Source organism: Procambarus clarkii, chromosome 79 (assembly GCF_040958095.1).
Source record: "Procambarus clarkii isolate CNS0578487 chromosome 79, FALCON_Pclarkii_2.0, whole genome shotgun sequence".
In the NCBI taxonomy this organism is placed as follows: Eukaryota; Metazoa; Arthropoda; class Malacostraca; order Decapoda; family Cambaridae; genus Procambarus; species Procambarus clarkii.
The window spans coordinates 22859835-22874772 of record NC_091228.1 but is presented as its reverse complement, the minus strand read 5'-3'; the positions used below and the strand labels follow the sequence as shown (position 1 = coordinate 22874772).

At 43.0% G+C, this 14938-nt stretch overlaps 1 protein-coding gene across 1 annotated transcript in view; it reads left to right on the top strand.

Annotated features, from left to right (window-relative positions):
• Positions 1 to 14938, top strand: part of LOC138357609 (small ribosomal subunit protein uS12) — a 428441-nt gene that overhangs the window by 84821 nt on the left and 328682 nt on the right. The gene's annotated exons all lie outside the window — the stretch shown is intronic.

The following is a 14938-nucleotide window of genomic DNA, read 5'->3' as shown; positions in this document are numbered from 1 at the left end:
ACAAGGCAACTATCAGGGGAAAATCGCCAAGCCATTAAGACTATACAACACTTGGAAGGAATCAGGATAAGGATTTGGGATGGGACCGGGGAGGGGAGGGGGGAAGGAATGGTGCCCAACAGTGTTGCCAATTGGGATACAAGTAGCGGCTTGGGCTACTTGTGATTTTTCATTTTGCTACTTGCTACTTTTTTGGGCTAATATATATATGTAGATTAGATAGATATCCTTCCCTCCTGGCCGGGGAGGATTTACTGGGCGCAAATCCTTAACTGTAGCCTCTGTTTAGTGGTAGTAGTAGGCATCCTTCAGTCTCGGAAGACTATGGAGTTGCTTTTAAAGCCTGGGTAGGTAGATATGGAGGAGAAGCTGGTTACCTTGAGGTTACCTTGATACCTTGAGGTGCTTCCGGGGCTTAGCGTCCCCGCGGCCCGGTCATCGACCAGGCCTCCTGGTTGCCGGACTGATCAACCAGGCTGTTGGACGCGGCTGCTCGCAGCCTGACGTACGAGTCACAGCCTGGTTGATCAGGTATTCAGGCTGTTGCCCATGCAGCAGGTCCCCCCTCTCCATGTTGCTGAAATTATCCAATAGAAAGGCAAATGCCAATACACATGGTTCCAGCAACGTCGCAGGAGCTGCCAGAACGATGTCGACGTCAACAACGAACTGCCTTAGGGTGACGGGAGACATCTCCCGTCACGCTTTGTGCAGTCGCACCTCCACAGATCTCCAGTATCATCTATTGATACTGGTAATGGCTCAAAAGGGCCACCACTTACGGGCTATTCACACCTGTGCCACCTTTTGGGTGGCTTAATCTTCATCAATCAATCAATATAACAGGTAGAGCAGTGGCAGTTTTTGCTAGTGAGTTTGCCTTTTCATTACCATCTATGCCAATGTGACTTGGTATCCAATTTAGGGTGATTGACAGCCCTAGATTATGGGCTTCTTTTCCTATATGTTGAATTTCTGTGATGAGTTGTATATTATCTCTGTGCTGACTGGATAACAATGCCTGGAGCGAAGATTTAGAGTCGGTATGAATGATGACATCATGTAAATTATTCTCAATTGTATAGTTTATGGTCTCCTTCAGGGCATATAATTCTGTCTGCAATGTTGAGCACCCACTATTCATGCTCCAGTAAGCTTCATGGTTGGTAGTGTAAACTGCTGCCCCAGCAGAACCTCTTTCTTGATCAACTGATCCGTCTGTGAAGATGAGAGTCGTTGTAGGTCTTGAGATGGTTTCCATTTGTTGCTCTATTACTTCCTTGAGCCTCTGCGAGTCACATGCTGATTTTTTAACTGGTAATCCTTCAATGATTATCTTTAGACTCGATTCTTCCCATGGAGGAGGCTGCCGAAAGTGTTGATATGGTCTATCTTCCCTTTGTTTTTAATGGTCCATTTCAAGTCTACTTTCTCTAGAATCTTGACAAGATTATCCATCCATGAGCTTGTTCTATATTGAAGGTTTTTCTGAAGCGATCCGTGTATGCTGTCTTTGATTGACAGTCTGGCGGTGGTTCCAACAAGTTTTGCTGTTATGCTGGCTATCCTTTGTTTGATCCTGTTTTCTAATGCTGGTAAGTTGGATTCCATTACAAGTCAAGTATTGGACATATATATAGGCAGGAGAGAGAGGTGAAGTGATGTGAGGTACAATGACAAATGAATGGGAATTAGGTGGACACAAATATGAGCCGCATAAGAACTGCAGAAGGCCTATTGGCCCATACGAGGCATTTCCTATTCATACCCACCAATAGGCCCACACGTGGATAAAAATAATAGCATAAGATTGCAAATATTTACAATGAATTAGTAAGACAAATGTGTATCAATGATCCTACTCAAACCGCACTTTAATTGATCTATCAAAAATGGATCTAAGTTATATAAACCACTGCTAATGTTCAAATTACATTCTTTTGTAACCTGTATTAAAGCAGATTCAATTATGTTCCTGCTATAAGTGCTTTTACAATTCGTTATTGAAGAAGCCATCTCCCAGTCAATTTGGTGAGCATTTTCTGACAAATGAACAAACAAAGCATTAGGCAATTGGCCATGTCCTACAGAGTATTTATGGTCACTCCCTCCAGTATCTTCAGTCTTACCTTACTGACGGGCTCCAGTATGTTTCTGTGAATAATTCAATTTCTTCCACTCTACCCATCAACATTGGTGTTCCCCAGGGCAGCATACTTGGCCCTCTCCTCTTTCTCATCCACATTAATGACCTTCCAAATGCCTCTCAACACCTCAAAACAATTCTATTTGCTGACGACACAATCTTCATTTTCTCCAGTCCTGATCCTCTTGCTCTAAATGTCACAGTAAATACTGAACTAAATAAAGTCCATCTTTGGCTAACTGCTAACAAACTCACCCTTAACATTGACAAAACTTTCTATATTTTGTTTAGCAATAAATCCTCAAATCAAATGAATCTAAGAATAAACAATATCCAAATTACTAACAAAGTAGATGGCAAATTCCTTGATGTTCTCAACGATAACAAACTGAATTTCCAGGGACACATTCTAAATATATAAAAAAAATCTAAAACTGTTGGCATTCTTTCTAAGATCAGATATTATGTACCTCGCCCTGCCCTGGTGACTCTCTATTACTCTCTCATCTATCCTTATCTCATCTATGGTATTTGTGCTTGGGGTTCTACTACACAAAATCATTTACGTCCTCTAATTACTCAACACAAAGCTGCTATTAGAACAATATCCAACTCTGGCCCCAGACATCACTCGGTACCCTTACTCAAATCTCTGAATATGTTAGATATTAAGTCACTGCACATTCTCTCTTGTGTACTCTATATATTTAAAACTCTAAACTGCCACTAAGAACTGTGGTTAATTGTTTGACCACAGTTGAACTAAGGTCAATCCTGACCTTAAAAGCTTCCTAGAAGGTTGTAACAGAACCCATGAGCACCACACCAGAAACAATTACCTATTTGATATTCCAAGAATGCGACTTAACCAAACTAGAAATGCTTTACAAAACAAGGGACCCAGAATGTGGAATGGTCTCCCCAATCATGTCAAAGGCTGTACCTCTCTCAACCAGTTTAAGTGTAAAACTAAGTACTACCTAATTAACTCCCTGTAACCTACCTTACCCCCTAAATGTCTACCCATGTCTTGCTCTTGTTAAACAATGTTGTTTGTTCATCAACTTGAACAATTGTTATCATTTTTTATAAAACTATTATCATTTTTTTATAAATTTTGCAAGTATTTACCTACTTAAAATTTTCTTAGATTAAGGACCTGCCCGAAACGCTGCGCGTACTAGTGGCTTTACAAGATTGTAATTACTATGCTATGTATCCTCACAATCCCAATGTACCTTCTTGTATATATATAAATAAAATAAATTAAAATAAATAAATTGCTGATTTCTGCCATGTTCCCCTCTTTTTTATTTATTTTTCAACACAATTTATGTCTAATCCCAATTACTGTTAAGTTTTAATCTAAGTGTTTCTTCTCCCCAACACCTTGCCCGAAACGCTAGGCTTATTAGTGGCTTTAGATATTGTATGTACTAGCTCTATCTATGAATCCAACATTATGTTTATAAATCAACTATGTATGTACTTTTCCTGAATAAAAATGTATTTATTTATTATTAATGTAACGGTTCTATTGTTACGTAAAGTATGGTGACAATAAACACAGACACTAAGATACTATATATATATTTGGTCGAATATACAGAAGTACACAGGTGATACTTTGGTGTGAGTTGAGCGCACTGAGCGTCGGTACAGTATCTCGCAAGTGTCTGCTCTAGACCACACTTGAAAGTAGACTAGTTAATGTTTGATTGATAAAGATTAAGCCACCCAAGAGGTGGCACGGGCATGAATAGCCCGTAGTTAATGTTCGCTATTCTGCTGCTTATATGCCCGGGCAACACCTCACCGTGTTGCCCGGGCAACGCCTCACCTCATTCATCTCCAAAGGTTGACAGGAATATTAACAATGCATTTGGAGCGAGTATATTATTGGGATAATCTACTCGCTACATTAATAATATTTCGAACGTTGTTGATCGTGTTACTGAAATTAACTGTCAAATTGGTATAAAAATGCTTAGGCTAACTCATCCTAACCCTTGCTCAGAAGCCCTCCAGAATGTCTTTGTTGAAGCTCAGCATCTTGTTCCAGATAGATAAAACTGGGAATGATCTCAAAATGCATCAGGTTTATCATTTGTACCAAGAGAAACAACAACGGCACTTTCCTGCACCGTGGGAGGTTACACCCTTTCCAGTTTTAATCCCTCCCTTTCCACCCAAGAAGCAAATTAGAGATCAGCCCAAGCTTCGTCTTGAGGCAAAGCTCAACGCCTTAAGCCATATTGATGCTCTGTCCACAGAGCATTCTCTCTCTCAAATCATATACACAGATGGTTCCCTACACCGCACCACGGGTGCAGCTGGAAGTGCAGTTGTCCTGACATTGGGCGATGGCTTATATTTTGAGTGTGATACATACCCTTCCCGGCTTGGTGCCATCTTTGATAATTACTTACTTATACTTTGAGTGGGGGAGTCCGTATAAACAACTGGGCCTCTACCCTTCAGACCGAACTATTTGCCTTGATCCTTGCACTGAAATGTGTACAAGTCTGCAAACTTGATACATTAATTGTAAGTGACTCTTTATCATCCTTAATTGCTCTCAACTCTTTAAGACATAACTGTAACATGCTCGTGTCCGAAGCTAGACACAAATACAACAAAATTGTTAATGATGGTAACAGCGTCTGTTTCATGTGGTCTCCATCTCATGTTGGGCTCCGAATGCATGATAGAGCTGATAAGTTAGTCAAAGAATCTGCCTTTAAAGGAGCCGTTGAGTGTAACCTTGGATTGTCAATGAGCAATCTGAGAGCAGCAGTACACCGAGAACTTCAACAAGATCTTGTAGATCTGAGGCAAAGTAAAATTGACACCAGTAATTCCATCTATCATCATACTATCATGCAAGAGGAGCCACACATCTATCATCATACTATCATGCAAGAGGAGCCACACATCTATCATCATACTATCATGCAAGAGGAGCCACACATCTATCATCATACTATCATGCAAGAGGAGCCACACATCTATAGATCATCCAATAAAATCAGCAGACTTCTAGATGTTACTACTGCTCGGCTTAGACTCGGTTACAAGTATCTCTGGGAATTCTCATTATCTGCTGATGTAGACCTGACCAAATGTAAACTGTGTCAACAAAATTATTCGCACACCCTCCGTCACTATGTGATGGAGTGCGAAAAGATACGTGAATTTAGAGACAATTCTATAACCAATGTTCCAGAGATGTGTCAATATTTCTGCGGTTGGAAGAAAACGCGCTCAGATTGGGGGACTTGTTTATTTTATAATAGTAAATAATAAATTAATAATAAATAATAAATTAATAATAATAAATAATAAATTAATAATAATAAATAATAAATTAATAATACTAAATTATTATTATATAATAAATAATACAATGATAATAACAAATAGTATATTGATAAGCAATTGTTTTTAATGAATCAAATAGTTAATTAGGGTGAATGATAAATAATTAGTGACTAATGCATAACAAAGTATTAAAGAATAATTATAATGAATAATCCTTATAATGATACAGTATTAAATCAATTACAATTATTAGTTACATCTATAGTTAGTAATTGAAAGTTGCATTATTTGAATTTACACTAATTACAATTCATGGTAGTATTTCTTAGCTATCTGCAGGCTTATCACTTTGGGGGTTCTGGCGGAGCCTCCCCCCCCCCTCAAAGATACCACAAATGCTTAGCAAGCTAGAACAAGTGCCCCGTGAGCCTGCCTGTGCGTCGTCCCTTGGAAAAGAAAACGGGATGCAGAGGATCCAACCCGTCCTCGACTCAAGTCCATTACATTCAGCGGTCAACCCCACAGACGCATTCATATATTTTAACATGCTGTTCATTCAAAACGGGAATTTTCTCAAGTATAACTTAATATTATAATATATTAGCATATTGTGTATAAATAGGCATAGGTTAGGTTAGGTTAGGTGTTTAGGTTCTGTTGGCGATTATTTGTATTTGTAGTACGTTGGTGAAGCATTTATAGCGTTGTGGTTCGAACAAAATTCGTCAGTGAAGCACTTGTTCCGGATATGTTCGAACGTCAGCAGTTGTGAGTCGTGTGTAAACCGCTTTTCATTCATAAACAGGGGGTTTGGCGGGTGCATGGAATCACTTTTGGATCTTTGTTTGGAGGACGGGCTGGAGGATCCCGGGTGGAGGGTGGGCTTTTTGCAAGTGAGCCAGCCCGTCCTCCAAACAAAGATCCAAAAGTGATTCCATGCACCCGGCAAACCCCCTGTTTATGAATGAAAATAGGTTTACACACGACTCACAACTCATTTCGTTCGAACACTTCCGGAACAAGTGCTTCACTGACGAATTTTGTTCGAACCACAACGCTATAAATGCTTCACCCACGTACTACAAATACAAATAATTGCCAACAGAACCCAACCACCTAACCTAACCTACCCTATGCCTATATATGCACAATATGCTAATATAGCATAATATTAATTTATATTTGAGAAAATTCCTGTTTTGAATGAACAGCATGTTAAAATTTATGAATGCGTCTGTGGGGTCGACCGCTGGTTGTAATGGACTTGAGTTGAGGACGGGATGAGTGAGCAGCTGCTTGCTTGTCGAGAACAGAGGCCCACCCAGATTGATTGATTGATGAAGATTAAGGCACCCAAAAGGTGGCACGGGCATGAATAGCCCGTAAGTGGTGGCCATTTTGAGCCATTACTAGTATCAATAGATGATACTGGAGATCTGTGGAGGTGCGACTGCACCCTGCGTGACGGGAGAAAGCAGAATTAAGGAGCTGAATGCTAAGCTTGCAATTAGGATAGCCAGAGATCCCCATTACAATGATAATGCTAAGAAAAAACTGAGCTCTGTGTTACTCTCAGGGGGAAACAGGAGAAGCAAAAAATGGCATCACAGATCAGTCTGCTACCTCGAAGAGCTTCACCTGCTTGAGCAAGCCCGTGAGCTCCTGCCTGAAGAGAGGTTACCTCCCTGGTAGGATGACTCATGCAAGATCATCATCAATGAAATGGCAATGAAAAAATCCAACATGATACCACAAGAAATGAGGCACAAGTATCTCGAGGAAATTTATAAAGAAGCCGGAGATGAACTAGATCAAATCTACACTGACGGGTCATCTAATCCTGTCAGTGGCAGGGCTGGTGCAGCATACACGGTAATCAAGGATAATACTTTCCAACGCAGAAATGAAGAAAAAGCTCGTATTGAGAACTATGCCTCTTCAACGCAAGCAGAGCTAACTGCCATTGTTATGGCGTTAAGGTTTCTTGAACGGAACACTAATGGTGCAGTGATTTGCACCGATTCAAAAGCAGCACTGCAAAGCCTAAGTAAAAATCGGGCAGAAAATCTTGCAATAGTCGCTGAAATCAAGAGAGCTGTGAGAGTACTTACCAATCAGGGAAGAGTCATCAAGTTTCTGTGGATCCCCTCCCATGTTGGAATATGTGGGAATGAACGAGCAGATGTGCTGGCTGCTGAAGGCGCTGAAGGAGACCATATTGAATACTTCATACCCGAGACTCTACTACAAATTAGAGGTATTATCAGGCAACATCACCGTGACAAAGTAACTGAGGAAAGGAGGATAGAAGCACAAACCAGTGAATCTGCACGATGGTACAACATGGTTGCAGCTGGCAATCCCAGTCATTATGGCCGAAGAGGAGGAGGACGAGGGAGAGAATCAGTAATAGCGAGAATCCATCTTGGATACAAATATCTTTGGAGATATGGAATAGAAACAACAGTTGATCAGCGAAGTTGCAGAATCTGTGGTGAGAGTGACGGACACCGCCTTAACCACTATCTACGTGAATGTGAACACCTGAGAGACATTAGGAATATGTGTAGAATAATAAATCCCACATTGTTTGAGTTAGGAAAACACTATTTGTCAAATATTGATACTGTTCTTAAAAGATTTCCCCATTTTGCACCCGCAAGATAACGTAAGCTTTTAAGGGTTGATAGATGTTAATCTTCTTGTTTGAGGAGCTGTTCACTTGAGACAGTTAAGCAAGTCCCAGCTATGTCTGGGTACAAGTGACAGGATGAACAACCCAGCGGGTTTTCTTCCTATTGGGGAGTGTTGTGCATTCTGCTATGGCGATATGTCCACTCACAAGATGAGTGGCTCTGCCCAATAAACTCGCTCCTCGGGGCAAAATTTAAAAAATTTAAAATTTATGTCTCACGTGGCCCACTCAGTCCGCGGCAGAGCTTTGCTTTGATGTCCATAGGGAATGGAAAGGATGGGGGAGGTAGAGGGATGGGGAGATGAAATTCAGGAAGAGGATGTGGGTGTAGAGAGAGAGGAGGTTTGAAAGTTCGGTGGCCTGTCCACCATGGGTTGACATTTTTGTATGTGTTGTTTGTTTGCGTGTGTGTTATGTTGGGTTGTCAGTACATTGGCTGGGGGGGCTAGTGTTTGTGACCTTGTTGGTGTCCTAAAGCACTAGAGCCGATGGAGTTGGCTGAAGGAGGCTAATCTTAGAAACATCAGGGTAGTTACACTTCTGACGCCACGACAAATGGTTTTTTGGTTTTATATTTTTTTGTAGGTGTTTTATTTATATATATATATATTTTTTTTTTTTTTTTTTTTTTTTTTTTTTTATTTATTTATTTATTTATTATTATTATTTTTTTTTTTTTTATTATTTATATTTTTTTTTTTTTTTTCTTTCTTTCTTTATTCTTCATTTGGTGTAGATTGGGTCCGGGATGGGCCACTCATCTGGATCGTCTGGCAGACCGCTTAGTATCTGAGGGCTTGGGAAGGCCTCATCATGGATATGTCTGATCACTTTTTGTTGGAGAGTGATTCTTCTGGTTCTGTGTGGTGGTTCGTGGATCTCGTAGTCGCTGGTGGTGTTTTCTGCTACGTAGGGATCTTCTGGGTCTGGGACGTACATGTTCTTCATACGGTACAGCTGTCTTCTGGCCAGGTAGCTGAGCCTAATGTTCATTGGCTTCATGTTGAGCGTCTCATGGATCAGGTCGGTTCTCACCCTGTCACTCAGAGTCAGGCCCTCTGCAAAGCGAAGTGCTTTGTTTTGTACTCGTTGAATCTTCAACATGTTGGATTTGTTGGTGAGGTTCAGGGGAACGTATGGGTATTCCAAGCTAGGCCTTATGATCATTCTGTACAGGTGGAGCTTGATGTGGGATGGGGCTTGGTTGAAACGGAAGAGCCTCGCCAGTGAGCCCCGGGCCATCGCTGTCTTCTGGGATACGTACTGGGAGGAGTTGAGAAGCCTGTTGAAGTTGTAACCGAGCACTGTGTTGGAGTTTGAGATGGCTATGGGTTCACCCCTGATTCTTATTCCCCCCTCATTTTCAATTGAGAAGGCCATACAGCCGACAGTGCTTAATTGAATCTTTTCTGGGTTAGTGGTGATCCTCCATTTCCTTTCCCAGTTAGCAGTCCTTGCTAGTTCTACGTTTGCCTTACGGGTTGCAGTTGCATGTTTGGCCGCTTGGCTGCTAGGGTTAGATGTTATTACGTGCGTTACGTCGTCCGCAAATTGCACGATAATGGTGTCCCTATACTCTGGTTGGGGCAGGTCATTTACAAAGATGTTGAAGAGAACCGGGCTCAAGCATGATCCTTGGGGGACTCCAGCTGTTGGGGTGAAGGCTGCGGCCTCGTTTGCCTTGAAGCTGGGGGTAACTTGCCTATTCTTAAGGAAATTACTGATCAGCCTGAGGAGGGTCCAGTTTTGCGCTGGTAAGTCTGCTAGTTTGTACACCAGACCATCGTGCCACAGGCTGTCGAAGGCCTTGTGTACGTCCCTCGTCGCAATCAAGGCTACCTGTTTTTGCTTGCGAATTGAGCTTAAGGCGTCGTAGATGATGTTAATTGCGTGCTGGGTTGATCTATGTGCTCGAAAGCCAAACTGCTTTTCTGTGAAGAGGTTGTTGTACTCCATGTAGTAGTTAAGGCGGTTTGACATGATTTTTTCAAAGCACTTGCCTATTGAGTCTAAGAGTGAGATTGGTCGGTAGTTGCCAGGTTGGTGGGGGTCTTTCTTGGGTTTGGGAATGAATATCATCTTGGCTGACTTGAATGCTACAGGAATGTGACCCGATGCCAGCATAGCGTTGAATAGGTTGAGTATGGATTGCATAAGATTGCCTGGTAGAAGTTTGATCTGCAGCGCTTTGATCCCTGATGGTCCTGGGGCCTTATCTCTGGTGTTTTTGATGACTCCTCTCATCTCTAGCATAGTTATGGGTCTTGTTAAAGGGTGGTCGTCTTCTAGGGTTGTCAGGTCAATCAGAGGGGTGCTGTTAAGGGAGGCGGCATTTTCTGTTGTCCATTGGTTGACACGTTCAAAGTGAGTGTTGTTGAAGGCTCTGCTGTTTGAAGCTGTGAGTGTCTTTTTCCAGACTGCGCCCATGAGGTCAGCCTGATCCTGCGGGTCTTCCATTTTTTCTTGTTGCTCCTCTTCATCTTCGTCAAGGAATGTGTGTACAAGGTGGGTGAGGCTGGGGTTAACCGATCCCAGGAGCTGTCTGATCATGCGCCAGAAAGTTCCCGGCTCCCTTTTGTACTGGTTGGCCTGTCTCACTAGGGTTCTCCAAATGTGGCTCTTGTGGGTCAGCGTAAGGTCTATGGTTTCCCTTCTGAGTGTTTGTAGGGTCAACGCTGGTGGCTGGCCTGTTTGGTAGTGGCTTTGGCAGGCTCGCTGGTACACATTCATTTTGCCTCTGATTTCTCGGGTCGGCTTATATTGGTGGTAAGTCCTAGTGGTGGATATTTCACAAGTGGCCTCGGTTGCAAGCTGGATCCGGTTGTGGATGGTGTTTACTGCTTGGTCGATTGTTTGGGTTGGGAGGTTGTCGAACTCAAGGATGGGGTCGCCAGCAAGGAAGGTGTCATAGTCACGGGCACGTATGGTTTCCAATCTGGGCCTGGATGGTGCCACATATCTGAAGGGGGTTGCTTGGAGGGATGTGACCACAGGGATGTGATCCGACCCCACGTTCTTGCCTGGGGTTACTCTGCAGTGGAACAGGTCACAATCTCTGTTGGTCAGCACTATGTCAGGGGTGCCCCTATGGTTGCCCGCAAAGAACGTCTTAAAGTGGGGGCCTTGGAAGGAGAGGTCCCGGTTTTGCATTAGATTGAAGAGCTGCCTGCCCTTGAGGTCTGGCCTGTCAGGAGCGTTGAATAAGGCCTGATGGTGGGCATTCAGGTCTCCTGCGATGATAGTGGGGAGGTTCCTGTCGAGCAGCTTGTTCAGAGGGATGGAGGGGAGGTAGGCCAGTCTAGGTGGTAGATATGCGGTGCAGACAATGAGGGGGCCGTGTGAAGTGGTGAGTTCTATTGCAAGAAAGTTGTCGTCTTCTATGAGGATGGGGCGGTAGGAGAGCCCTCTTCTTATTAGTATTGCCACCCCACTGTACCTACCCCTGTTGACTTCCCTGGTGGAATATCCCCAGATGGAGATGTGCTGGTCTTGTCTGGCCGCTGTTTCATTGAGTAAGACAACATCTGGGTTAAGTCTGGCTACCTCCAGAGTGAGAAGGTATCTGTTGTTGAAGTAATGTCTGATGTTCACCTGAAGGATTGTGATCCCCATTATTGACTATGAGACGGAAGTGATTGTTTGGTTGTAGTGCCAATGTTATTACATTCGGTTTGGTCGCTTCTGTTTGTGGAGGAGGGGGGTAAAGCTGTTGAGTCAGGTATCTTGTTCCTGGTTCCGGTCGGGGATTGGTTGGGGTTGGGGTTTCCCATACGTTGCTGTGCCATTGGGGGGTCTTCGGTGTCACTGCTGTTCATGATGTCGACATCCGTGGTGCTAGAGTCGCTCTCTGGTGAAGAGTTGTGGGGGAGCTTATATAACCTCGCCTCGTTGCGCGCGCAGCTTGAGCGGTTAGACTCAGCTGCCTTACACACGTTTTCTTCCCTCAGAAAATCCACCGCTTTGCTTTGCTTTGCTTTGATGTCCATAGGGAATGAAAAGGATGGGGAAGGTAGAGGGATGGGGAGAAGAAATTCAGGAAGAGGATGCTGGTGTAGAGAGAGAGGAGGTTTGAAAGTTCGGTGGCCTGTCCACCATTGGTTGACATTTGTGTATGTGTTGTTTGTTTGCGTATGTGTTATGTTGGGTTGTCAGTACATTGGCTGGTGGGGCTAGTATTTGTGACCTTGTTGGTGTCCTAAAGCACTTGAGCCGATGGAGTTGGCTGAAGGAGGCTAATCTTAGAAACATCAGGGTAGTTACACTTCTGACGCCACGACAAATGGTTTTTGGTTTTATATTTTTTTTTTTTTTTTTTTTTTTTTTTTTATTCTTCATTTGGTGTAGATTGGGTCCGGGATGGGCCACTCATCTGGGTCGTCTGGCAGGCCGTTTAGTATTTGAGGTCTTGGGAAGGCCTCATCATGGATGTGTCTGATCACTTTTGTTGGAGAGTGATTCTTCTGGTTCTGTGTGGTGGTTCGTGGATCTCGTAGTCGCTGGTGGTGTTTTCTGCTACGTAGGGATCTTCGGGGTCTGGGACATACATGTTCTTCATACGGTACAGCTGTCTTCTGGCCAGGTAGCTGAGCCTAATGTTCATTGGCTTCATGTTGAGCGTCTCATGGATTTGGTCAGTTCTTACCCTGTCCATCAGTGTCAGGCCCTCTGCAAAGCGAAGTGCTTTGTTTTGTACTCGTTGGATGTTCAGCATGTTGGATTTGTTGGTGAGGTTCAGAGGAACGTATGGGTATTCCAAGCTAGGCCTTATGATCATTCTGTACAGGTGGAGCTTGATGTGGGATGGGGCTTGCTTGAAACGGAAGAGCCTCGCCAGTGAGCCCCGGGCCATCCCTGTCTTCTGGGATACGTACTGGGAGGAGTTGAGTAGCCTGTTGAAGTTGTAACCGAGCACTGTGTTGGAGTTTGAGATGGCTATGGGTTCACCCCTGATTCTTATTCCCCCCTCATTTTCAATGGAGAAGGCCATACAGCCGACAGTGCTTAATTGAATCTTTTCTGGGTTAGTGGTGATCCTCCATTTCCTTTCCCAGTTAGCAGTCCTTGCTAGTTCTACGTTTGCCTTACGGGTTACAGTTGCATGTTTGGCCGCTTGGCTGCTAGGGTTAGATGTTATTACGTGTGTTACGTCGTCCGCAAATTGTACGATAATGGTGTCCCTATACTCTGGTTGGGGCAGGTCGTTTACAAAGATGTTGAAGACAACCGGGCTCAAGCATGATCCTTGGGGGACTCCAGCTGTTGGGGTGAAGGCTGCGGCCTCTTTTGCCTTGAAGCTGGGGGTAACTTGCCTATTCTTAAGGAAATTACTGATCAGCCTGAGGAGGGTCCAGTTTTGCGCTGGTAAGTCTGCTAATTTGTACACAAGACCATCGTGCCACAGGCTGTCGAAGGCCTTGTGTACGTCCCTCGTCGCAATCAAAGCTACCTGTTTTTGCTTGCGAATTGAGCTTAAGGCGTCGTAGATGATGTTAATTGCGTGCTGGGTTGATCTATGTGCTCGAAAGCCAAACTGCTTTTCTGTGAAGAGGTTGTTGTACTCCATGTAGTAGTTAAGGCGGTTTGACATGATTTTTTCAAAGCACTTGCCTATTGTGTCTAAGAGGGAGATTGGACGGTAGTTGCCAGGTTGGTGGGGGTCTTTCTTGGGTTTGGGAATGAATATCATCTTGGCTGACTTGAATGCTACAGGAATGTGACCCGATGCCAGCATAGCGTTTTCCACTACCGTCCACAAGATGGGTATGGGGTGCATAATGAATGAAGTGCCTGAAATACTGCCATACTGCCCGAAACGCTTTGCGTAATAGTGGCTTTAGGCATTGTATGTACTAGCTCTATCTATAAATCTATCAGTTTTTGTATAACCTCTTGTATGTTTGTACTTTACCTGAATAAACATTTAAATTTTTGAATTTTTAAATTTTTTGTCAACGAACAAACTAACATTAAACATCGAAAAGACTTACTACATCTTATTTGGAAGCAAATCATCAAATGCAATTCAGTTACAGATAGACAACATTAACATCAGTAATAAAAATGATGGCAAGTTTCTTGGCCTATTCCTAGACAAGAGACTCAACTTCAGCACCCACATTCAACACATAACTAAGAAAGTCTCTAAGACAGTTGGTATACTCTCCAAAATCAGATATTATGTTCCTAACTCTGCTCTCCTCTCACTATATTATGCACTAATCTATCCCTATCTTAATTATGGTATCTGTGCATGGGGGTCTACCACTGCAAACCACCTTAAGCCCATCATCACACAGCAAAAATCTGCTATCAGAATAATAACTAACTCTGCTTTCAGACAACACTCAGCTTCCTTGTTTAAATCCCTAAACTTGCTAAATATTAACTCCCTCCACACATTCTCTTGTGTCAACTACATTTACAAAACCCTGTTCTTAAATGCAAACCATGCTCTGAAACTCTCCCTGGACAGATGTAATAGGACCCATTATCACCACACCAGAAATAAATATCTCTTTGATATCCCCAGGGTCAAACTTAATCTGTGTAAACACTCTATGCAAATTAAGGGACCTAGTCTATGGAACTCACTCCCTAGTGAATTGAAAAACTGTAAAACTCTTGCCTTATTTAAAAGCAAAACCAAAAAGTACCTAACTTCATCTATTTAGTTTCCTACACTGAGCTTTAAATTTGCTCTGTACCTAGTGTTACCCAATCTCCTAATTTTTATGTAATATCAAACAACCTTATCATTGTGTTCATTGCTGTCTTCT